Below are 27,977 nucleotides of genomic sequence, written 5' to 3'. Positions count from 1 at the left end.
TCATCATTTCCGTGAATGATGTCACAAACTTTTCTATTTCGTATTTAAGGTACTTATGAGCTAACAAATTCTCTTTTGACAAATCGAGAGATATAAGAGTTAATTTACCAGCAAGAGTAATCAGTTTCAATACAAAATGAATCTATAACTAGTAATATGAAATGAAAGATATCAGACATACGCGAAACGTTTATGCAGAATCCTTCTAGAATGATTTTACGAAAGATGATGCAACCTCACATGACACGAGACAGAGGCTTGTTGAAACAGGAGATTCAACAATAAAAAAAATGAACAAGAACCTCCAAGTAACGAATGACAAGTCCGCTCTTGCGAACAAGCAAATTTATCTGTTCATATTCTTTGTTATTCTCAATACTTTAAATCGCGTTTTTTTATGAATTCTGAACACACACTATTGGAACATATTAACTCTAAGCAAAAATAATATTGAATCTGAAAATATTACAAACACTTTTACAACATATCCTAGTTACTGAGGGGAAGTTATGCACTGCAAAAGCAACAGCATAAGATGCTTCCCCCAGATTTGTTATCCTGGTGTTGAATCCAATGATTTGCAACGGGATAAATAATCTACGACTACATTGTTCTCTCCAAAAATGGGTTCTATCTTTACACAGTAAGGTGACTGTTAATCCTGGTTATCGTAATTTCTTGAAAACTTTCTGCAGAATCTTTAGATGTTTTTCCCATGTTGCAGAATAAATCATTAGGTCATCCAGGTATACACCTACTCCTTCTATAGATCCTAGTAGTTGATCCATCACTCGTTGGAATGTTGCCGGTGCATTCATCAGACCAAATGGCAGAACAGTATACTGATACAGTCTAATAGGAGTAATAAAAGCTGACAGCAACTTAGCATTCTCATATAAGGGAGTTTGATAATATCCTTTCAACAAGTCAGTCTTGGAAACAAACTTGGCTTGCCTTTTATTATTAAGTAATTGATCTATAAGAGGAAAAAGATAATTGTCAGCCATACTGATTGAATTCAGTTTCCTATAATCAGTACACATTCTAAATGAACCATCTGCTTTCTTCACTAACACACATGGAGAACTGAAATGACTTGAACTGGGCTCTGCTAATCCATGTTCCAGCAAATATTCAACTTCTTTCTTCAAAACATCTCAATGATATGGTGGTGATAAGCAATAAGCTCTTTGCTTAAATGGTTTTCCATCTTCTTGAGTCTTGCTCTCATGCTTGGTCAGATCAGTAAGCCTAAGTACATCTGCAAAAATTTCTGCAAAACTTCTAATCACTTCACTTAATTCTTCACCTTGTTCAACACTCAGATGTTTCCGTTTATCCTCCAAATTTTCCAAAATTGAAGAATTATTCATCTTGCTCTCAGTTCCTAATTCATAGCCATCATCGTCTTCTGTAGATGAAGTTGTTTGCGTTATTGACACAGTTTCAATTTTAGTTTCTGAAAAGTAAGGCTTCAAGAGGTTCACATGTATCTTTCTTTGCTGTTTTCTTCTTTCTGGTGTTTCAGTCACAAAAGTTCTATCACTTAACCTCTCAATTATCTTGTAAGGACCTTGAAATTTATTGGTGAGGGTAAATCTCTTAACAGGTGAGAACACTAACACTTGTCGACCAACACTAAAACCTCTTAGTTTAGTCTTAACATATCTCCTTTTCATTTTCTCTTGACTCACATTAAAATTTTCAAAAGAATTTTCTAATCTCTTTCAACCTTTTCCTTAAGTTCTTCACATACTCTCCTTCGATTTCCTATTGATTTTCCTCCCAATTTTCTGCACAAAAATCATCTCATTAGGTGAACATCCCATGCTTTCTTGATAAGCATTCCTAACTTCAAATAACATTATGGGTAAACCAACATCCCATTCTCTTCCTGACTCGGAACAATACTTTGGCAGCATACTTTTTAATGTCTGGTGGAACCGTTCCAAGGCCCCTTGAGTCTGTGGATGATAAGCAATTGATAACTGTTGCTTCACTCCTAACAAATTCATCACAAACCGGAATAACTAGGAAATAAAATTCGTTCCTCTGTCAATTTGTACAATTCCTGGTATACCAAATTTTGAGAAAACTGCACTAGTTTCTCAACAACTATCTTGGCAGATATGTTTCTGACAGGGATCGCCTCTGGATATCTTGTCACAGAACACATCAATGTTAACAGATATTCATTTCCTTCCTTCGTCTTCGGCAGCAGTCCACCCATATCTATAATTACCTTACTAAAGGGTTCTCCTCTAACTTCTATAGGTTGTAGGGGCCTTTCTAGACGGTTTCATTAGTTTTCCAGCTATCTGGCAGGTATGACACTCACAACAAAACCTGCTAACACCTCAGTGAAGTTTAGGGCAGAAAAAATATTTCATGATCTTCTCCACAGTCTTCCTGATTCCAATATGTCTAGACACGTGAGCTACTGCTACCACTTGTTTCCTCTATGGATATGGAATCAAAATTTGATGATATTCACCCCATACAGCATCTCCTGGTATATCTGTAGGTCTATACTTCCTCACCAACAAACCTTCCTTTAGATAATAACAGGCAGGAGTTTGTAGCATCTCTTCTTGATCAACAACTCTGAAAAACAAATCAGCTAATGATGCATCCTTCTTCTGCAAGCAAATTAGCATTTCTCTTGTTACTTGACCAACTTCAACGGCTGAACTCTCAATATCTGCTTACTCAGATACTGTAGTTTCACTTCTACCTTCATATGTATACCGAAATGAGGTATAATACATTCGTAGAGTTTATTTGGTTACCACGTCTTTGTACAGAACCAGCCTCGTTTATTACACTGTGATTTATAAACATTCATTATGCTACAAATATTAAACACATTTGTAGTTTAATAAATGTACACTCGGCAAGTTTTTTAAAAATCTTCAGACATATACTGCTCAGTATTGCGACACCTGGCAACTCATAAAAGGAGGTGGAGCTTCAAAATCAAAGCGTTTGTTGTTTTCTAGATCTCCATTAAGTTTACACCATAAAGATTCTGTAGAAGTCCTATAATCATTTATACTTGAATGAAGAAACAGGCTCTATATTATTCGTTAACGTTGGTTTGGTACAGGTCAGTTGTGGGTAGAATATCGATCATCCTTTTTCAAAACATACAGTGAAACCTTACTTATAAGTAATGTTTACACTAAACTGACTTAAAATTCATATGTAAATGAGAGAAAATGTTTTAAAATTTGGGCAGTACTTGTGGAAATCGTGAGAAACAATAGAGTAAAGAATGAAATATTATGACGAGAGAGAGAGCGCGCAAGCACAGGCCTATTGATACTGATACTTAATTCATTATATTTACTTTGAGAGATTGAGTGTTAATATTTTTTTCAAATGTTTCAAAAGTAGAGGAGAGAGAGAGAGAGAGAGAGAGAGAGAGCATAGGCCTATCTATAGTGAGATATTGCGTGATAATATTTTTTCAAATGTGAGATATTGCGTGATAATATTTTTCAAATGTGGTTTAAAAGTGGAGAGAGAGAGAGAGAGAGAGAGAGAGAGAGAGAGAGAGAGAGAGAGAGAGAATTATAGTATTGGTGACGGACTTGTGATAGGGAAAGGCAGAAGAAAGAGCGGTGAGTCGGTGCACAGATACCTGGGAAACAGGGTGATATGGCTGCCAAGATCGTGCTGCACTATTCTTGATTTCATTCGACAGTTGCCGTATCATTCAAAGATTGTAAAAAGACGTGGAATTTTTCAAACGCAGGCTGGGGTCATTCTTGCTCTCTTGATATAGTCTGTACTTTTGAAAATCGGTTTTCATCCACAAATCATTCACGAAAAGAGCTGTGTTGAGTAAAAATATTTATTACCCCAAATAACTCAATATGTATTGCACGGATAATAATAGTTTTATATCGTGCAAAAAATGATGTGTTGGGAGATCTTTCAGTCTCGCGGCAAAATAATGCAGTCGTGCAGGCTAACTACGAACTGCTTTGTAATGGGAGCATAGCTACATTAACCTTGATAAAGATTTATTTTTAAAGAGTGTAGCTTTGTGAACAGTAACTAGCATTCGATCCATGTCAGCGTCAAAGTAATCAAAGCGTGAAATCCGTTACGTAAGCCTGTGTCCAGTGACTTGCGCTTTCCAGCTCGAAGTTCTAGGGCTCCTCCTCACATCATAGAAAACACTCTTGCGGGTGTAACTAGATTTGCTCAACCTACCTTAGCCGTCGCAACATTGACGGCCATTGACGTCAGTTAACTTAAACGCTTTGGAATGCAAACATAAATTTGTAGAAACTAAAATAATTACATTCACCCTTACAATGATGCAATAATATTTCTGTTCATGATTTAATTTGCAATGTATTTTCATATTCTAGAGTAAATTTAGCGAGATTATGTCTTTTCAGTAAAAACAAATGGGAAATTTGATGAACGAAAGTTAATGAAAACTGTATCCTGACTTTCCTGTCCGAATGTAGTACATATATAAATCACGGTGTGATAAAAATTTCATGGAAAGAGCTGCATATTCCAAACGTACCAATTAGCTATCATGGTAATGTGGGTTAATATCAAAACTAAGTGCAATTTCCCCACTCTCGATGGGTTAACAAGTACGGCAGATTCCACATAAACTTGCACCTTTCTTGATAGCTCAGTGGTTACTGTCGATTAGTCATTGGGAAGGTACTATGTCGTGAGTTCGTGACACTTTAGTACCATTCCATTTATCACTTTAAAAAATTCCCCTTCAATGACAATGAATATATATATATATATATATATATATATATATATATATATATATATATATATATATATATATATATATATATATATATATATATATATAAAGATAAATGGCCCATAAAACACTATTCTAACGTTGCAACCATATATTTCGAGTACTTCCTTCTGTGTTCCTGATCACTGGTAAAATATGGACATAGGATGTCTTACAAGAGTATATATACAAAAAGATATGTAGGTGTGGCAGTAAGTCTCTGTTGGTGACCCAGGAAGGGTTCCATGTAAATTAAGACTATTCCCTGGTGATTTTTGGCCTCATCAACTCTTGTCGGGCGACCAGCGATGCCGTTTTTTCTTCGCAACATTGGCTTTTAGCAGTGTTACCATCAGCAGTTCTTGTGATTTTTTTTACGCTATTTATGATTTAATGGTTAGAATGAGTATTTTCCAATGTAGAATTATTTTCCGTAACATAAAAAAGAAATACACGTCGCTAGCTTAACATCAAGTATTTTTGACAAAGAAAAATAAAGGATTTCAATAAATTCATTTCTATAAATAAGCAGGATATGTTTTATAACTTTATTTTCATAATAAAAGATAAAAATGCAAAAATGAAGATTTTTATTCCTCAGCGCCGTGGCCTGTGGTTGGAAAAGTCAAGGAGGATTGCCAGATGTCACCAGAAAGCCACACTAGTAGGCGAAATTCCTCAAAAAGGCAGCCCTGCTGGCGACTCGTCCGGTGGTCAGATGTTCTTGGATACCTGCTTGAGGAGCGGCCTAAGGATTAGTTCGTCGATGTCATCCGATTTGCAATGTCCTCCTGATAGGTTCATATTGTTGGTTTGATTGATAGCAGATTCCAGCATTTTCCTTTTGTACGGACAGCTACTTTTGAAAATCAGCTCCGTCCCACTCTAGTTAATAGTATAGCCTTTGTCACTAATATGTAGGAAAATCCCCGAGTTCTCTGATGCATATCGCACTGGCGAGTTAATAGTATGGCCTTTGTCCCTAATATGTAGGAAAATCCCCGAGTTCTCTGATGCATATCGCATTGATCTCGCCAGTGCGATATGCATCAGAGAACTCGATGATTTTCCTACATATTAGGGACAAAGGCCATACTATTAACTGGAGTGGGATGGAGCTGATTTTCAAAAGTAGCTGTCCGTACAAAAGGAAACTGCTGGAATTTGCTATCATCAATCAAACCAACAATATGAACCTGTCAGGAGGACATTTGAAATCGGACAACATCGACAAACTAATCCTTAGGCCGCTCCTCAAGCAGGTGTCCAAGAACACCCGACCACCGGACGAGTCAACAGACGGGAGTTAATGAGGCCAAAAACCAACAGGGAATAGTCTAATTTCCACCCTTCCTGGGTCACCAACAGAGACTTACTGCCACACCTACATATGTTTTTGTATATATACTCTTGTAAGACATCCTATGTCCATATCTTACCAGTGATCAGGAGCACAGAAGGAAGTGCTCGAAATACATGGTTGCAATGTTAAAATAATGTTTTATGGGCTTTTTATCTTTATATACACTGCTGTATTACAGTTAAAAGACGTTCATAATATACTATATATATATATATATATATATATATATATATATATATATATATATATATATATATATATATATATATATATATATATATATATATATATATATATATATATATATATACGATATATATTACCGAAGTACCACAAATACGATATTAAACAACATGTGTAGCATAATGAATGTATATATATATATATATATATATATATATATATATATATATATATATATATATAGTTACTCTAAAAGACATATTGTTAGTCATTCTTAACTAGTAGTTCATAACAGTTTTTATGTCAACATGCTACTCATGGGCAGAAGTTTGATAACCTCATCCTTTTTGTATGTTGCAATAATTTTTATTGAAATGGTCAGAATGTCACTGTTGTTGGATGGGTTGTTTTTTCATTCTTGCGGCCTTCTCAACAGCACAGTTGGAGAAAATATTATCCACAAGTTTTTAGACTATTTTTTGAGTTCCTTATTAGTAGCAACCCAGCCACTGCAGTGAGACAGGACACGTGGTGCATACAATAGGTGACTTCTCCAGGTAGTGCGAGAGGCACTTGCTGGCACTTATGAGACACCACTAAAAGTTCATGGTCTTCACGTATTCCAAATCTTTTATATCTGTCTCTATGGTGGAACATACACTAGACTTTTCTTCCAAGGCATTCGGTCATCAAAAAGGTACATTACTGAATATTTTGACAAATGCGTCGCTGATATTTCTTCCTCCGTGCAACCCACTGAAAAATTAGTAAAGAGTACTCCCTAAACGGATGACTACAGCAACGCCTAAGCTTCTGGTACAGCATACCCCTTGGGGAATGGAAAGGGGCCACCTTCATGAACAAGGAGACCCAGTCACCTCCAGGGTGTTGGCCCATTTTTAAGGATATACTCAATGGCTTTGTTGACAGACACAGCAGCGAAGGTGCCGCTAACAGTAAACGATTTTTAACTTCTTATTGGTTACCTCTTGGCATGGTTGAGTTGTTATAGTTCAAAAAGGTATATTATATTTTTCAATCCTGAGATAAGATAACAAGTACTTTTGCCTAAGTTAAGCTTCAGCTTATCCAGTGCCCTGACTATGAAAGTTACATTATAGAATGGTATACTAAAGTAGTGATGACTAATTCACAGTAAACCGATGAGGTTCGCATATCATTTATACAAGCTTGATGGCGCGCGCAATGCTGCGCATACATTGGCCTACCGCTGCGGTAGTTTGCACGGTCGTAACGAAAGAGTGAAAACCTACGTTCCCGACACTCCACGTGGCACACTGGGCAGACAGACAACACCCACTAGCCTTTTATTATTGTAGATAGATAATTGGGTTCTGAATTATGGTGTAGTCAAGTTTTCACTGAAATGTCAACTGATGAGCAGCTGAAAATAATTTTCCTTAAAGAGAAGTGGTTAAAAAGGCCATTCCAAGCAAATTAGATAGAGGGAGCACCAAACTTACCTAATCTGAATGTCTTATCTTGAATTTTCAGTAACCACTCAATGGATGACTCTCGAATGGTAGCAACAGCGAAGACATTTTAAAAATAAGTAAATGGGAGATAAGCATCACCTGAAAATGATCAAATGAGGCAAAGATTACTATTAAGAAGAGAAGTACTTATCTCAATGAGTACACATAAATTGTCCTTTGAAACTGACGTGAAACGATTTTCTTCTGAATTAGAGGTTTAAATTGACTTTAATAAATCTGTTTAATATAACAACGTCGATTAGCAATACTTTTCCAATTTGACATACTGGTATACAATATTAAGACTTGTAGACTAGAGTAACTGAAATGGAATCTACTATTTTACCTAAATTATTTCCCAAAAACTCTTTCTTTTGAACAACACTTTTTTTATTAACGTTTTGCAAAACACAATATAAGAAATATTTATTCAGTTACAAAAGAACTAGCAATACATATTTCAGCATAGCTTTCTTTAAACAATTACATTTACATAAAGTAAATTTTGCATTTATACTTAACTTGCAAGTTCCCTGGATAGCTCGTCCCTCAAACTTCGCCTTCAGTTCTTGATCTCCAGCTTCCTCTCTTCTTCAACGAAAAATTCGGAATGTTTTTCGCGGATATCGGAGCATGACGCTTTCTTTTAGTGTTTATGACAACACCTATCGACTGTTTCAATTTCAAATTAGGGATCAGAACGAAAAGAAACGGATGTGAGCTAATGTCTGTAACAAAATAAAATTTTAACAGTGGTTCTCAGTTTTACTTACGGAAGCTAATTATCGAAATAATGAATTTATGACAAGCTGAAAAATTAATTTGAGAAATGGAAAACACTGCGCCGGAAGTTTGAAAAACAAACTAATACCAGTGCACAAACGATTATCGAAACTTATCCACGTTCGGTTTCATTGGATATGTACTGCAAATCTCGGACCTCGGAGAGTTAATTGGATAACGACGCTCTGTTTGATCCGTTGCCATAAAAATAAAAACGATATGAATATTAAACACTGACAATGATCATCTGAAAAGAAAACCATTAAACAACAATTAAAATTAAAAATACTAAAATCCCCATACCTTTGGGAGTCCATATCGATGATATTTTAGAAAATGGCTATCCAGAATGATTGTATACATATAAAACATTGTAATGATTTTTTTCTTGTGATTACTTTGTTGTATAAAAATCATTCATTAAAAGATATAATTTTGTATGATTACCATAAGATAATCTATGATAAAAAAAAATGTATATTTTTGAATCAGTAAAAGTTATTCATTTTGCTAAGAAGAACCACTATTTTTTCAGCATTTACAAATAAAATATTACGTGAATTATGGTGTTTTGCGATCAATATCAAATCTAACTTTGTGGACGATAAAAGTTACCCTAATCTTGTGAATTCATGGTTTTTTCTCAAAAGGGACACCAAAAATGTACTTCTAGTAAACTGCAATATTCTTTTAAATACAATAGTCACATGAAAAAAATTAAGGCCAGAAATTTCCGATTTAGAAATAGACACGAAATTTAATTTCTTTGGAATTTAATGTTATTAAATAAATAGCAATATAAATCTAATTAATAGGAGTTGATATCTTCATAAGGGATTTGATAAAAACATTAAGTCACTTCTGAGTCACAGGAACTACATTGTTTCAATCCATACTCACAATAAAATACCACAATTTCAAAATCTGTCACGTCCAATGCTCAAAACTATTTTTTGAAAATTCCATTCCAAATACACTATTATAATTTACGCTTCTGAACTTCGACTCTTATACACTAAAGGAGCAATAAAAAAGGTTCAAAATCGTTCTGGATAGCCTGTGCATTATACCAAGTGATGCTGGAGTCAAAGCATTCTACTAAATATAATGATTCTCAATAGATAGTCTAGAAAGGTCACAGCAAAAAATTTAGATAAATACAAAACTACAAAAATATACATATGTATAATACTTTTGATAAATACAAAACGACAAAAATATACATATGCATAATACTGAGTCATTGTGCACTAATTATAGAAAATACACGCCTCAGTCACAAATAAATAGAAGACAATGAAAATTCAAAATAGTATCAACGGACTTAGATTGTTTGGTTCCATTAATTAAAACGACGACACAACAGCTATGGTCATTGACGTCGCATTCCCATGGGAAAAAAATAAAATAAAAAAAATTTATACACACCAATTCATAATGGAGACAACGACAAAATTCGTGTGTTATCACACACATACGTTACAATGCATGAAACTGCATGTACAATAATCTCGTCAAACATCAAATGTATCATCACAAACTTTTAATTACTATGAGATATACAAATACTATGTAACATACAAAAAAATATCATTTTAAAACACACTCTACTATCAACCTCTACTCCATTCAAAGTACGTCACTAAATTTTCGTCAACTGACGTCGCAACTGCTCTGGTCACTGACGCCAACCAACATGCGTCGCGATAACTCTGGTCACTGACGCCAATCAACTTGCGTCGCAACATCTCTGGTCACTGACGCCAACCAACTTGCGTCGCCATAACTGGTCATTCACGCCAACCAACTTGAGTCGCAACATCTCTGCTCACTGACGCCAACCAACTTGCGTCGCGGCAACTCTGGTCATTAATGCCGATCGTCTAAATTCACCATACTACTATATAGCCGTTTGTATAAAGGGGGTACTATATACCCTTCTGTATAAAAGGGGAGGGTATTCTTCAATAGTCTGCAGCAGCCTACCAAATTTATGTTCGGCTATTATATTGTAGATAAGTCGTTTCCAAAAATTCATAGCTTTAAATATTCGTGTTGAATCTGGCAAAAAGTTGTGATAATTGTTTTTTATTACAATTTTACATCCTCAAAAACAATAATTGAACTTAAACTGATCGTAAGGGTTAATATAAAAATGTTCAATTTGAATTATACCAATGTTCTGTTTTTCAATATATGAAAAATAAAAATGTATGAAGAATTATCTTAAATAATATCAAACAGACTCCAACAACACAATAGTATAATGCCACTTACCTGAGGAGACAGACCCTGAAAAACATAAAATATTACTATTAAGATTGACGAAAATGTGTTTAAAACATTAGACAATACTAAATGCGTCATTCAACTATCAACAGCTACTAAAACATAGCACTGTTGAGCAACTGCTAAATGGGATTAATCGAACGGAGGATTGAACTGCTCACTTTCCTATAATACTAAAGATATCTGAACCACTACTGCAACGCATGATCAACTTTCAGCTAGAAGAAAAAAAAATCTAAATAACTGACCTATATCCTTTCAGAAAATCTAAAGCTACTTCTTTAACTTTAAATGATACCAGACGGTAATAATTTCTTCCTGGGAAACTTACACAAATAAGCTTTTTCTTAACACTTGATCCTCTTAATTAAATTCAGTTACAATACAAGAAATGTGCTTCGAAAAATAACTTTTGAATTCTAGTTGAAGGAAAACAGTCTGGATTAAAAAAAAAAAAAATCCGATATATTAAACGATACGTATTTTTGAAAAGGTAACAAAAACTTAAATTTTGAGGATGGACATACTGCACATTTTTTCCTTTTCTTTTTCTTTATTGTCTTAACTACAATATTTCCAGTGATGCAATGTACAAGTGCAATTTTCAGCCTTTTATATTGTCAAACTAACCAGCATTACGTTGCTTGAAATCTCCTCTACATGGGTATGGTAAAAGATTTTATTGTAAACGAAATTACAAAAGATCTGTAAAGATTAGTTAACGTCACCTGGGAAACCCAGTCCCAATACCACCTGGCTTTTTTTTTATTTGTGAGAGAAGATATCTGGTAAGAATGTGGAAAAATGATTGAATTTACAAGTAACTGGATGAAATGGAGGAGACGACAGGTCCTAATATAAAAAAACAAAACTTAAAACTGATAAAGTCAGGGAAAGAAATTTAAAAGTAATCATCGTCTACACGCACTTCAAGTAAAATTAAGAGTTGATTAATGAGGTGCGTTTTCATATACTAGTCGTTGATAAAAGCTGGCTTAATGAATCTGATGCCACCAAGACAGTTGAAATAATCCCTCTCATTTATACTTCACATCCCTTTACAGGTGTCATTCAGTACCCTATCCCTCCCTACCATGAACCACATAACTGATCGCCCACCAGCTGTTAACTGGGATTTTACAAACCAACAGAAAACCAGACCACGGAACCCAGGTTGCAGTCTATAGTTTAACCAGCAGAATCCTTACTTTGTACTAACACAAAATGTACAAATGACTAGCACACAAGGGAGGTGAAAGAATTCTGCTGGAAAATAATTTCCGCTATTTTAGTCTCCGGCAGGGCTATTTTTAGAATTCGTCAGGCAAGTCTCGTAATATACCTGGCTGGAATGACTTGGTTAAAGATCTGTATACAAATTCACGAGAAATGTTTTCATTGTGGAGGCAAAATGGTAGCCCGAGGGAAGGACACTGCATTGCTAATGAGACAGGTGAGAGCTCAGTTCAAACTTGCTCTTAAGCACTGATGAATAAGTGAAAAGCAACTGAGAGCCCTAGCATTGTCTAGAAATTTAGAATCGGGTGATTATCCTCGTCTTTGGAAAGACATTCAATCCGTAAATCCCAAAACTGTAAAGCTATCATAGAGTAGAAGTCATTAGTGTCGAGGATATAGGAAGTATGTGGGACGATCACTTCAGCAACATCCTGGATTGCATAAACGATCAAGACTCCCAAAGGGGGTGTAGATAATCTCCTTATTGATAACATTCAACTTCATTTCGCAGATCGTATTATGCCGGATAACATCAGCTGTGTCATACATAAACAACCTACCTAATAATAAATCGCCAGCTGGTATCGTCTTCCTGCAGCTTTCAAATTCTGCTAGCGGTTAATTTACATTTTGTTAGCTGCGCTTTTCACTGTGCACATAATTCACCAATTTCTTCCAGACTCCCTACCCTTGGTTCACTTAATACCATTAATCAATAACATGCTAAAGGATGCAGCTGACCCTGACAATTATCACCCGAATGCAATCACAACGATCGCGTCGAAGATATTCAAGTCAGTTCTTCTCGTGCGACTTCTCCCCTTTCTACACACCGCTAACAACCAGTTCGGATTTAAAACAAACAACTCAACCGACACTTGTATCTACATACTGAAACAATTGCTGAACTGTTTAACTATCATCAGCCTCTTCTGTTATTCTATGTTTTGTAGATGCAAGACAAGCATTTGACAGAGTAAACTAACTACCTCAAGCTATTTCTGAAGCTGCAAAAAGAGGCCCACCTTTGTATTTAATTGGCATTTTATATTGCTGGTTCTCCACACAGCAATTCTGTGTCAAATGGGGTGGGGTAACGTATTAGAGTGGAAGCCCAGAGCATTTATTCATGCAAAAGATGACAAAAGGTTCAACATTATAAATGTCATGTCTTACCCTCATATAATGGATTTCTGTATTGCTGCCAGGGCGAAGCCAGGGGTATGACCCCCAAATACCTCATAGTAAGGAGGTGAAAAATGACATTTATTCATGTGAACTTCGGCAAGGCTAAAACAAGTTTAGAATGGTGCACAGGAGTCTTCTGACGACTGAATGGAGAATGGCCACAGTTTCATAAGTTGACTTGCTATGGCAAAGTAGGCTTTCATGTAGGATGCATCCACCGTCAACCACACTTGCACTGACTTGAGGCAGAGTGATGTCAGTCAGAATTGTGCCCTGGTTTCCCTCAAGCAGTTTAGTAAGAGTTGCCATGTCTGTCTTGTTGGGAGTTCCATCACTATGAGCAAGGGAGAATGGTACATCTGTAATTGGGAAAGTTGAAGTGTACTGAAGGTCGCATTGCCGTTTATTTTACTTTCCAGCACTAGAATTCTTCAAACACATCTCTGACTCCTTCTGCTTCTTTAGCTTTATCTTTATCTTTGCAAGAACGTTGAGGTTTGGTGTTTGCTGTGGCATAATTTAACACCTTTGTTCATGTTACAAGTTTTCAGGAATCTTAAACTGCCCGCTTCACATTCAGTCTCAAATATCAATCGAAGTTCTTCTCCATGCTGCAGTGTACTTAAAAGGTAAACTTTTGTTTCTTCCTTTGCTTCTTTACCTGTTGCCACATTGACTAGTTCATGTGGTGACCGATTATCTAGTGGGTTTCAGGTATTATTAATGACTCTGGCAAGGGTTTCAATATCATTGTTGTCACGCCTCACTCTCCATGGCTGTAACTGAATGGCTGGCTGTTCCCCTGAATGAAGGCCTTACAGGTTGTTGTAATTCTAAGCCAATACCATGCTGAGTCAAGGTAATAGACCATCTTCTGAAGGCATTCTCAGAGTTTCTGAAAGCAGTTATTCCTCCCATAGGTGATGCAGCATCCCTGTTAACAGTCTGCTCTAAAGTTAGATCAACTGCACATCTTGAGTATGATTTACTGGTGCATCCGATAGAGAAGGCCCCTGCCTGTAGAATATCCGAAGCTTTAAAGTCCATCTCTCAAAGTTTTGAAAGGAAAAGAGATCCCCATCTTGCATAATTTGTCCGATTTAGAGCAAAGAAGATCACAATAACATAAGGAAGGATTTAAATGTACTTCATTACATTGTTAGTGCAAACTGCTCTCTGCAGTTCCTGGTGTAATCTATTGATTAGATCGCCCAGTATGCTGCTGTGCTACTATGTTGAACATCCATGACACTTTGCAAAAATTCCTCACACTTCACCACCAGGTCTCTGTAGAGAACAGTTTCAACAACTTTTTCCATTTCTTGTACATCATCAGAGGAATGGAACAATGTTTCTTACAGGATAGTGCTTCTTCTTCTGTCAAAGTTTTCTTGAAATTGACCCATCATTGCTGCTATGATCTGATGGATCCTGGTACACCAGTTGTAGAACTTGCCTTTCAAGAAACCTGTAAGCGATCCAGTGGCCAGGATTCCAGCTTCAGTTAATAAGTATTCAATTCCAGAGTCTGCAATAAATGTTCCAATGGGGGCATAGGAAGCTATCTCTAAATGGAAATTCCCCAGTAGTATTGTTAGGTTGTCAAATAATGGACGTTGTAGAGCTTGAATGGAAAATGCTTTCAAAGCAACAGCTAAATCATAAGAAACTATGGCATAGTCTTGGTTCATCTCCTTCGCAACTTTAACTGCCCTAACCATGGTTTCCTGTACATCATTTCATGTTAGTGGTTGTGAGATGGGGTCCATGTATGCAACAACAGTTTTAGGGAGGTTGTCAGCAATACATTCAGCAAAGAATCCATTGAACAGAAGCAATTTCTGATATTGAGACAATAGCAACCACACAAAGTCATGGCCTCTCTGCTGTAGTTGCCTGTTGTATTCAGCCTCTGTACATGGCATCAATGTAAATTTGGCAAGTTTAGGGATGTGTGGAAAGGTGGAATTGCCTTCACTGTCCCATCAAATCGTCATCTTGACCAGCCATCTCTGTCAAGTGCTGTGAAGTGCTGTGTTGAAATTAGCTAAAATGATTACCAGTATGGCATTAATAATGAAAAAATGACAGGACAAATGAAAGGAAAACTTACTGCCCTGATACCTCATTTGGTTATTCAAGCTAATACAGCAAAAGAGGCGGTAGAATCAAATCTGCAGCAGAACTACGATATGGTTCTCTGTATATAAGAAAATGCAAGTGCCAAGTCTAGGTGGAATTCTTCATATTAATAAATCAACAAAGACATGAGAATCAAAACTACGCAAATGTACAGCCATACATGGATCTTTTAATACACAAATCAAAATATTTCTAGATTTTCAACCTTTCGCACACAGAAGGTGTACAAAGGAATATGATGGCATAAATTAATTCCATTTTCAACCTTGCCAGCTTTCATATTAACTTTTTGACATGGAGTAAAAAGAACATTGCTATCAAGGGCAAAACCCAACCCAAAATTGCCGTTGTATAGAAAATTTCTAGTCTTGCCTGTTTTCGTATGAATAAATATAACATTTTTACCTCGGGTTTGAGGTAGGGTTGCTGTCGGGGTCAAAGCCGCACCCTAAATGGCTGTCATTGTCCATTTAGTGTATAGGAGACTCCAAAGGACGAATTGAGACCACTTCCAGCCCTGCCGCTTTTCACATGAATAAATGTCATTTTTTCCTCGGGGATGGGGCTTATTGTCGGGGGGAACGTCCCACATAAGTTACTGTCAGTCTCCATTCAGTGGTCAGGGGACTCCTTTGCACCATTCTAAACTACTTTTAGCTTTGCCGAAGTTCGCTTGAATAAATGTCATTTTCAACCCCCCTACTATGAGATGTTTGGGGGTCATTGCCCCGGCTCCGCCCCGGCAGCAATAAAGAAATCCATTATATGAGGGTCAGGCAAGATAATAATGTTGAACCTTGTGCCGTCTTTCACATGAATAAATGCTCTAGGCTCCTGGTCTATACTGTCGTATACCTTCGGCTCCCTAAACGGGCTTCGGCAAGGGGGCATTCTTTCTCCATACCTGCTAAATACGTACGCAGATGCCCTGAGTGTTAAACTGAACTCACTTCCAATCGGATACGCTGTCAACGAAACGATAAAGAACCTATGTTACGCCGACGACCTAAAAGATACGGCAGACACAGAACAGAGGCGACGTAAACTATGTGCAACTGGCAACACGATTGCAAGGCGGTTTGCCTTCTGTCACCGAGACATGAAACTGCTGCTCTTCCGCTCCCACTGCTTCAATATATGTTGAACGGAGTATACCCGAGAGACCATGAGACGTCCAGTCTGATCAGCTGAGTGAGAATCAGCAGCAATTCGCTCATACAAGAGGCCATCTTGGAAAAACGGCAGCCATTTTGGAATTTTGAGTAGACACCCAGCAATTTTCAAAAAGTGGCCTATGGAGAAGATATGTACCAAATTTCATGAAGTATTTTAGGGAAAAAAAAAAACTTCCTTTTACACAATTCTCCGACATTTATCCGACAGGCTATAAGATTTTCTCCTCGTTCTGACATTTTCTTTGTACCCTGTTCCCCGCATTTTTACCTTTACCATTTTTTTCTGTCATCTATGTCGGACCCTTGAGCAAAAAATATCACATTTTTAGCTACTGTATTAAGGACATTAATTTTTCTCTTTCCAACGAGATGTGATTGAACTTGTATTAACCCTTTTTAGACATGGTTTATTCACAGTCCATGTATAGAGCCCCATGTACTACCAGACACAATTATTAAATACGAATTTATATTTGGACACGCTTTTTGTAACAAGTTTATTCTAAATACTTCGATGTATGGATGCATGTCCGTTGCCAGGTAACACAAAGCAACGACTAACAATGAAGGTTATCTTATCGAATTTCTAATAAAAAAAAAAAAAACTATTTCCTTTGCGAAGATGGAATGCCCATTTTACTGTTGTCTTACCAAAATATCTTTATTTTTCATTAGTGATTCTCTTTATGTGCGATACTATACCTTTACTAACCGATTTATAAGGCAAAGGCCAGATTAACGTTGGATATCATAATAATGTTATCTCCGTTTAAAAAAACCTTTCTCACACCGAATGTCGGCTGTATAGGAAACCTTTCGAAAACCAAATGGATATAATTTTTAAGGAAATATGGTGTAATGGTTATAGCATCTGAGTCACAAAGATGTAACATATATCGAGTATTCTTATAATCTAAAAAAAAATCTTATTTTCAACCAACATATCAGATTCAACTCAATAATTATGGTAAAATTATTTGAGATAAAATTTAAACAATATTTAAACGATTCCCTTTCTGTTGCCAGATGAACACTTCAACGGGGGGAGAGAGAGAGAGAGAGAGAGAGAGAGAGAGAGAGAGAGAGAGAGAGAGAGAGAGAGAGAGAGAGAGAGAGAGAAATATTCTTTATCGTGTACAATTGCAAGTGTGAAACAAAATGAACGCATGAAAATCATATGTCGGCTGACACTACCTCCAGCCTCTTTAAGGTTGATATATTACTAGCAGAAGTATCTAAGCTAATTTTATTTTACTGACCTTCAAGCTTCCTGGAATACTGTAAGATTACTAAAGTAACTGACTTTCATAATACATCAGGTTTGCCTGGTGTTTTAAATGGACTGACTTTACCCTATTTAAACATAGATTTAAGAAACCCTTCGACGACATAAATGAATGAGTAAACCAACTAAATTAATTATGGTTATTTAAGATAAAACCTTGTCACAGACGGAAGTATATTTTATGAAAATTAAATAAAATGAACTGGGTAAGCGCAGAAAATTTAATCTGGGAAAAATAAGAGAAAATTAAATCCTCTGGAAGATGAGGCTTCGGATCAATGAATGATAAGCTGCAGAAGTGAAGCTGTCTGCATCGTTTTCAAATTCCAACTATCGTTATATTTCATCAATATGAAGAAAACCCTAAAATAACTTAAAAAGTATTTAAAATATCGCTCGGCTTATGCAACAATTAAGCTACAAAAAGCCTTTTACCTTAACTTTTGTTATATTTCATTAATCTGAAAAAATACCTAAAATATGTCGCTGACTATTAAACAAACGACGTAAAGCTTTTTACCATGACATTTGTTACATTTCATATGAAAAAATATATCTAAAATATGTCTCTGACTATGAAACAATTTAACTACAGAAAGCCTTTTATCTTGACTTTTGAAGCCAATCTAGTATACTTATTCCTAGTGTGAGAAAGATGAAAGTAGTCTATGAAGCACTGAAACCACCAAAACTCTGTGACTCTGACTTATGATCTTGAAGTGAAACGAATTTCTTCCAAAAGTTTATCAATTTGAGAAGAATAATAAATTTTTCATCAATTTTCATAAAAATCCCATAACAAGTTCTACAGCAATCCTATTTACAAATCTTCAACTTTTATACCATCGAGTTTAACCAAAGTTCCAATTTCTGCCAATTGCTAATCTTGGGCCGGTTATCCTATTTCCAAAGCCTTACTTGAAAACTAGAAATCCTAACAACAGACAAGTGAGTTATTAAAACAATGAAATCCCTGTAGCGCCTCATGAGAACCTCTTTGGATATTAAAAAAATATCATACCAATATACAAGATATACTTTGTACGCCTCGAATTAAATCTCGAGGATAATGGCAAGTATATACTTCTGAAATTTCATGAATGAGAATTGCTTGTTTGTTTATTTCTCTCTCTCTCTCTCTCTCTCTCTCTCTCTCTCTCTCTCTCTCTCTCTCTCACACACAGGCACTATTCTATTTGTGCTACAACTAGAAAAGAAATGGAAAAGATGATATATAAATAAGATTCCCAGAACCCCCTTTTCAAGGTATGAAAGCGTTATGGAATATGTTAAGATGAGAAACTCGGGCCGGGTGCTCCCTTCCTCTGAATGTTAAATTTAAGATCTCACAAATTCATTCGCCTTTTTTTTTTATGGAGATCAAGGGATGAAATTCATAAGAAGTTTGGCAAATTTAGATGCTCATACAAAAATGACCAGTGTGCTGCATATGTATGAGAGAGAGAGAGAGAGAGAGAGAGAGAGAGAGAGAGAGAGAGAGAGAGAGAGAGAGACGGATATAACCATGGTATTCTAACAACAAAAGACAAATATACTTACAAGTATAGTATCTATTACGAGACTGATTGATTCCTTTTACGAAAATAAAACGACTCATTTTTAGTTTTACGATATTAATTATTCGGAAACGATTTTAATAAATTTCAAACATTTTATAGAATATAAAATAAAATCTTTATTATCTTAAAATTCATTTTACGCTCTAAATATTTTCGTGCATTTATTATTTCCTTATTTTTACATTTTATTACTCAAATCACAGTCCCTCATAAACATCAAAATCGGAACGACTGAAAATGAAATGAAAATTCTGACAAAAATACCTTTGTTGATTTATTCCCAAAACTTGACAGTTGCTGCGGGTCATACTTTGAGCACTCACACAACACATGTCTGACCGTTATCATCATCACCTTGCACTCTGGGCACTAGGGAGCAGGATCACTTGGGCTGCTCATTAAGTACCCGTGTCAGACAAGCATGGCCTATACGGAGATATGTTAAAACTACTTGCGCATGTCTCTCTCTCTCTCTCTCTCTCTCTCTCTCTCTCTCTCTCTCTCTCATATGATGAAGTCCACTTTCCAATATCAGATTTTATATGTTTTAATTCATTATTCATTATGTTCAGGTTCTTCATTCCATATATATTGCCTTTTACTTATAATACCCACCTTTATGCGTGTTGCATAATCAATAACAGGACCATTTACTTTTGATTAATACCAACATCCTTAAAAGAATAATAATTAATAATAATAATCATAATAACCCAAGTTTGCTGCACTGCTTTCCTCTCCAAGAATGACAAACATCGGCGAGTTAGTGGCAGAACGCAATAACCCTGGAAAATCAATAATTAGAAAGACAGAAAACTCCATACAAATAGAGGGCAGCTGTTGCAGCTATCACTTTCCATAAAACAAGTCTAAAAAAGTAGTCCTCAACCTAGATAATACTAATTTACGCATGCACGACCCTTCTGCCCGGAATGAAAGTAGCACTAGGAGCGTCAGGAGACCCCTTCTAAAACTTCAGTTCAGGCAGTCATAAAAATGACTATCGTATTGAGGTAGGAAAAAAAAAAAGTGAAGGTCCTGTGCCTATCAAAACGAAATAAGAATTCATATCATCAGTGAAGACGACCCGCAAGGTTTCCACGACTTTTACATTCCCTTAAATTTACTATAAATTCTTGGTTTGCAAATACTCTTCTTTCCACTGTCCTATTTCAAATACTAATCATGCATGAAGTCCTAACATATTCATCCACGGCATGACAAAAATGTTTATCTTTAATATGAACGCAAGAACATTTAATTACAAGCGAGGTAAGTAAGGCATAGCTCCTAAAAGTACATAACTCTTCAAAAATAGATACTACGAAAAAGAAAGAATGGGGGCAAAAGCAGCCAACTCAAATTTGCTTACACAAAATTTCGAGAGATTTACACACTATTATTGATAATAATGTTGTATTTGTCCAATGTGGACAGCGAAGCCAAACAATATTTTGGATAAAAGATATCAATTTCAATAAAGGATGCGACATCTAGGATCAGTGTAAGAGATTAGGTCAAATAGTGCTCTTAGTCGAGACACAACAGGGGCTCGAATCTGGCAATGCTAATTTAATTGTCAGCAACGAGGGATATGGTTTTGGAAACTTCCATTTATGGAAACGAGTTTTGGTGAATAAATTGCAGAACTGGGCATCTCAATCGACTGTCTTGGAACACTCGTCTTGGTGTTAAAACAACGATAAACTGGCAAACACAAAATATATACTATATATATTTATATCCCCTCATATATATATATGAGGGGATATAATTAGGTCCCCTTAGAAACGGCTCTCGAATTTCAGATTTTGACTAAAACCTTCCTTGTGGGGTGGGGGGAGGGGAGAGCGGTCTATGGTAAAAATTTGATAGGTCTAGCTTTCATAGTCTGGACGTACATAACGAAAACCAGACAGGCAGACATTGCCTTTTATATATATACATATAGTAGATATATATTGTAATCGCTGACAAGCCAATGGATAGGGAAAGTGTAAAACTTAAAGGTACTGAACAACTTGTAAGAGGTATTGCAATAGTGCTCAAAAAACTATTTAAAAGAAATTCTTGCTTTGAAAACATACAAGTGACCTAGAGGGTGTGCTTGCAGTTGTTAATGAAGTTTCCAGAACAATAAGTGCGTGGTGCTTGTAATAAAGCATTCACATATACGACTGCTAATGAGGTAATAATAACTATGCCATAAGAACAATTCTCCAAAGGAAGGATGGAGGGAAACTTCTAGAATTAATTTAGGAAAATGTTCATCACAGATAGTGGGTAAATTTCTTCAAAATGTAACCGTAAAATGGTAATCATAGATTTCACCAGAAAAATTGTAAGGGAAGGAAAATAGGCACATAACACTGATTGTTTTAATAAGGTAGAGGGGAGATTAAAAACTTGAAAGTCACCAATTTCCCACCAAGGAAGCCAGGGAGACATTAAATAAAATAATAATTTTTACACAAAAGTATTTAATTTCTTACGTGAGAATAAAGCAGTCACGTATGAGAGCTATGATTGAATAGATTCAATCGAAGCATAAGCTACAACGACTGCCAATGGGAATATTGCTTCCAATGCAACGCTCACCCTTCCCTTACTACTGCTGTGTATGGAACTCTGAACTGCATTAAGAGTCGAGTCAAGTTATTTATGTTTCTCAAAAGCCCCAGTGTGTGCTACCCTTGGTCCTACATATTTAAACTTCAGCTCAATGAACTTCCAAAAAAAAAATAAGTCAAGTAAATTATGGGTGGCCGAGAACTAAACAAGGCTTTATTACGTCGAGGTGTTAGGAACATGTTCATCACCATTCCGTATATTGGTAGCGATTAAAAAAAAAAACTATGAATCAATACCGGCAAAAGCAAGGACATGAGTGACGAAACTTGCACCAGCCTTATCAGCAAATGGAATATCCTTTCTTAATAATCTTATAACAAGAAAAGCATCGGTTCTCGATAATGGCAGTAAGATACAGTTAATTATAGAAAAAGCCTTTCTATCATTTAGCATTGCAGATATGGAAAACGGAGTTGGGGCTGCTGGACAGCAGGATACTGAGACCCAGAAAATAAATGAAATGCAGTACAAGGATCAGAAAGTGAAACATCGAGGAACATCAAAACAAAGTCATGGTTTCAGAAGTTCTATACCAAAGCGAGAGAAAGAAAGCGGGAATGAAGACAAGTAGACGATAAAAAGTCGCTACAGCTAAGGGCCGAAGAAACACTGCAAACACCGATTAGTAATGCCCCCAGTCCACAACATAGGTACGGTAGCAACATTCGCCTCCTACAGGGCCATCCAATGCAAATTTCTCTAAAACACCGGAAGCTAAAAATTGTTTTTGATATCTAAATCGAAATTTTTCCTTGAAAATACAGAACCAACCACAAAATTAGGTCCATTTAACTGACCACCGCGCAGGCAGGAAGTGGCTTTTTTTATATCAGAAAATAATCTTCATAAACATCATCTCTATACCAGAGGCACTCGCTTTACCGCCACCGAATCCCCACCAGAACTAGGAGTAAAATGCCAATGCAACCTAGAGAAAGGAATATGCACTGAATAATTCAAGCGGAAAGGAGACGTATATGCAATACTCATTTCATAATTGCATAGGTTATTATTTTCAAAAATTGACAAGGACACATTTTAAAAAATTGGTAAGGACAAAGGAGAGCGTGAGTAGTAATCCATTTTTTCGTGCGAAGTTAATAATTTTTCAAATATCTGAAAACTAGTGGAAAATGAAATACTTCTAAAATCATTCAATGTTACTGCGGGTCTTAATGTTAAAGTATTTTGAATTTCTTTCTCTGTCAAAATATACATTAAACAATGGGAACGTAATAGAATGCATAAATCTCTATAAAACACCCCTTGACATTTTCACATTGATAATTTCACTGAAGTGAATACAGACTAGCTTACGGTAGATGCTTTACCCTTAGGCATGAAAACACATGTAGTAATTAAACGGATAGGTAGGCACAACATTTAAACCAGGCGAGCTAGAAATCGACTCTGGTATGCAGACAAAACTTTGGTTTCTGCTCTTTTTTTTTTTGTGTATGTTCTCTAGTAACAATAGTTATTTTGTTTTGTTAGTTTGTATGGTGTTTTTACGTTGCATGAAACCAGTGGTTATTCAGCAACGGGACTGACGGCTTTACGTGAATTCCGAACCACGTGGAAAGTGAACTTCTATCACCAGAAATAAACATCTCTCACTCAATGGAATGGCCGAGAATCGAACTCGCGACCACCGAGGTGGGACGCCAACAACATACCAACCAAGCACTTAGGCGCTGTAGTAATAATAGTGGCACTTGAGAGCTTATCCTCAAGATATAAATCCTAAACGTAAACCATTAATAATAATAATAATAATAATAATAATAATAATAATAATAATAATAATAATAATAATAATAATAATAATAGAGCAAGAATAATAATAATAATAATAATTAGTATATAATTTAGCATGGGGGGCATATATTATGTTACAGTCAGGATAAATTTAAGGCGATTAGAATAACTAATATAAAGACATTCCATAACAAAAATAAAATGAAATGAAATGAAATTGATGGGTAATAAATGAAACCAATATCTAAAATGTCCGCTCGGGACAACATGAACGGCTTCAACTTCGGGCCTCGTTCCAGCCATAATATTTCAGTGGTGCAATAAAACTTTTCCTCGGAAACCGTCGTCGCCAAAAAGTCTCATACTTTCCATTTCATTGCGCCTGAAATGACCAATTCTGATTTTTTGCGTTAAATTCAAATGCCCGATCCACTTTCAAAACTGGACAGACTGCCATCCTTATTCTTTTCATTTAAATCAGTTTTTGTTACAAAGTGGCAAAATCAGCATGAAAACCGTCTGCAAAAAACACCCTTATATGATCACGTCCATTAACTCGACGGAATTACGATGAAAATACATGTACGAGGACGCAAGTTCACCCAAAGATAAACGCACAAAAGAAGAGAGAGAGAGAGAGAGAGAGAGAATTGGGCAAAGCTTATAAATTATGTCCGGGCAAATGTACCATAGCAACTCTGTATTCAATCGTATTTCCTGGGACAAACTAAAATCTGTTCCCTACCATTCTCTCTCCCCAGCTAATGACCCACTGAAGAAAGAAGCCTGCCATTCCTTTCCAATAACTTAATGCAAACTGTATTCAGCAAACCACCTTTCCGGGGAAAAGACTCAATGGATTGTGGCCAGAACCTATGACTGGAACTGATGAAATTCATTTATATTAACTGTTAAAATCTACATTTTGTAAAATTCTCTCTTTGTTTGGTACATGTACACAAGTATTTCTTTGTCATAAATAAAATAAATATAATTCAACCTCATGTATACTTTTGGTACGTTGAGAGAAACTCGACAGAATTTATAACATACTATTATATCTAAAGTTAAGGCCTTCTTTAACATCTTGATCCACTTTACTGATAGATTAATCTCCTTTCTTCAACTATCTACGAGCTGAATACATTACTACAAGCTACACTATACTTAGGTATTTATGAAGAATCACTAGTTAAAATCATTCTGATTAGTTGAAGATACTAGTGAAAACGTGTGTGTAGACTCTAACATTATACAATTTTTTTTCCAGACATATCTAGTTAGCTCTACCAGCCATGAATATACTTTAGTACCTAAGAATTCTTCAGTTCTCAAACTCATCTTTAAATGGCCAATAACTTCAAGGAAATCTCATAGTAAAATCCTTCCATCCTATATATAACATTTAAAGTTTCCATGATACTAAGTAATTTATAATTTACAATAAAAATGCAACTAGTAATAAAGAACGAGAGCAGAAATTGCTTAAACAAGCGTGATACAAATTGGAAACCTACAAACCAGACACTATAAAGATAAGATACGAAAAAAAGACTTTACCAATAAATATAACAATAAGGAAAGACAGACCACAAGTATTAGACCCATACTAAAGTAAAATTCTACACCCATCACTCCATTGGCATGCATTTAAAATCTTATGGACTATCATATCGGAAACAGAATATTAAACACAATAAAACTGGGAATCTAAGCATGTTCTACTCTTATTTGACCATACTATTGGTAACAGAATTAAGGCAGACCTCTAATAAAATATGATATTAAAAAAAAAAAAAACTCTGCCCATGTCAGCATCAACCTTTACTATTAAACTTCCTTATTAGAATGGGTGCCCACAGAGACTTGACCTCTCACAGTATAAATACACCAATGCACACAGACACACGTACACACACACAATACACACAGCCATATGTACCCGTTACTATCAAAGTCTCTTTAACTTTGGAGTATTTGTCGCCTAAGTACCATTTCAGAAAGCTACACATACGAGTCGTGGTCTCAGCACATGAACTTCGAAACGTGGATGTATATGTATGTATATATGTTATGTGTATACGTTGATATTAGATATATATAATATATATAATATATATATATATATATATATATATATCTATATCTTATTCTATCTATATCTATATCTATAATCTATATCGATATATATATATATATATATATATACTATATATAGATATAGATATAGATATAGATATAGATATAGATATAGATATATAGAATATTATATATATATATATATAATATATATATATATATAATATATATATATATATATAGATATATATATATGATATAGATATAGATATAGATATATAATAGATATATATAGTATATATATATATATATATATATATATATATATATATATATATATAATATATAACACAAATGTATGCTGCTCTCATCTCTTTTATTTTGAGAGGGGTACCCAATACCCAATGGGATGGAAAGCGAAGTGGTAATTTTGATCGCAGTTTTGAGAAGATGTCTAGTCAGGTAGGGCGATTAAATGAATCATTGGAGGATAGGCATCCCAGGATACTTGCTTTATATGCATGTCCCAAGATCTATAGCCCTGTGCTCTCATTTCTGCTGATCTTAACTGTCTTTTCAGGAATGTCAGAGCACCCTCAGGGCAGATCTTTGACCTGCTATGTCCCAAATCACAGGGCATATCTCTTTGTCTGGCACATTGACACACTGGTAATTGGGTCATAAGTGTAATGAACTACACACAGTCCATTCAGTTGTTGATGGAAGACACACTGGATCATCTAGTTATTTTGCAAAAGTGCACGTTGTCATTTGGATTGCCCGGTCAGTCTGAAATGAGCAATTAAGTACAGTTACTGTTTCTCTCACTACATCACTACATCCCCGTGTTAGGGGTGTAAGAATACTACCACATTAGGTCTTGTGTATCATAAAAGGTGACTAAAAGGACAGCTGCTGCCTTGCAGTCTTAATTTCTAGTAAATGGCCAGGCCCACAACCAATAACAGTGAAAACTGCTGTCTTGCAGTCTTACTTTTTAGTAAAATGCTAGGCCCCCTGCCAATGTCTATGGAAACTGTTGTCTTACAGGTGGACTTCTTAGTCAAAGGTGAGGCCCACCATCAATAACTGTGGTTGAAGACAGCGAAAGCATGTGGTCATAAAAACCTCTTTGCCAAACAATAAACCATGACTGATGCTGTAAGGAATACAAATGCAGCTAGGGTGTCCCCTGTAGACAACGCACATCAGAATCACCCTACTGGCATGATAAATGGGCAAGGGGTACCGCAGAGTTCACAACTGCAGCCAAAAATGTTAGTGAAAGAGTGGAAAATAAGAGAAGGTATGTGGAACATTGGTATTCTAATAGGAAGACTGAGGGAGATAGCAGATGTGATGGAGAAGAGAAGAATAGATTTCCTGTGTGTGCAGGATGTTAGGTGGAAAGGGAGTGGAACTAGAGAGATAGGATATTGGTATAAGCTCTATTACAGTGGGTTACGAGAGGGAAGAAAATGGAGTTGGATGGAAAAGGTGGTAGAAGTAAAGAGAGTAAATGATAGGCTTTTAAAGATTCCAATAGTAATCAGGGATGAAGTATTAAATATATCAGCATAAGCTCCTCAGATGGGGTACCAAGTGCAAGAGAAAGAATTATTTAGACAAGAGGCTGAGGCTGCCATTGGAACAGTGAAAGAGGAGGAGAAACTAATAATAGGAGCTGATATGAATAGTAAGTTGAGAGAGAGAAGCCATGGGCTTGGAATAGGAAATGAAAAGGGGGGTTATATATTGGAGATGGCTCAGAGTTTTGAATTGGCTTGTATGTGGAGGAGGGCAGAGCCAAATAGATTACATCCTGGTTACAGGAGCCGATAAAAGCAATGTGACGAACTGTAAAGTGATATTGGGAGAAGCATGTGTTAAACAACATAGGTTGGTGGTGATAGATTTGAAAATGAAAGGTAGGAAACTCAAACAGAGAAAGAAGAAATCTAGAATTAAGATTCTGAACCTTAAAGGAGAAAAGGGGG

This window comes from Macrobrachium nipponense, chromosome 1, assembly GCF_015104395.2.
Source record: "Macrobrachium nipponense isolate FS-2020 chromosome 1, ASM1510439v2, whole genome shotgun sequence".
NCBI classification, from domain to species: Eukaryota; Metazoa; Arthropoda; class Malacostraca; order Decapoda; family Palaemonidae; genus Macrobrachium; species Macrobrachium nipponense.
The sequence above is the reverse complement of the archived record's forward strand: the minus strand, read 5'-3'. Positions refer to the sequence as shown.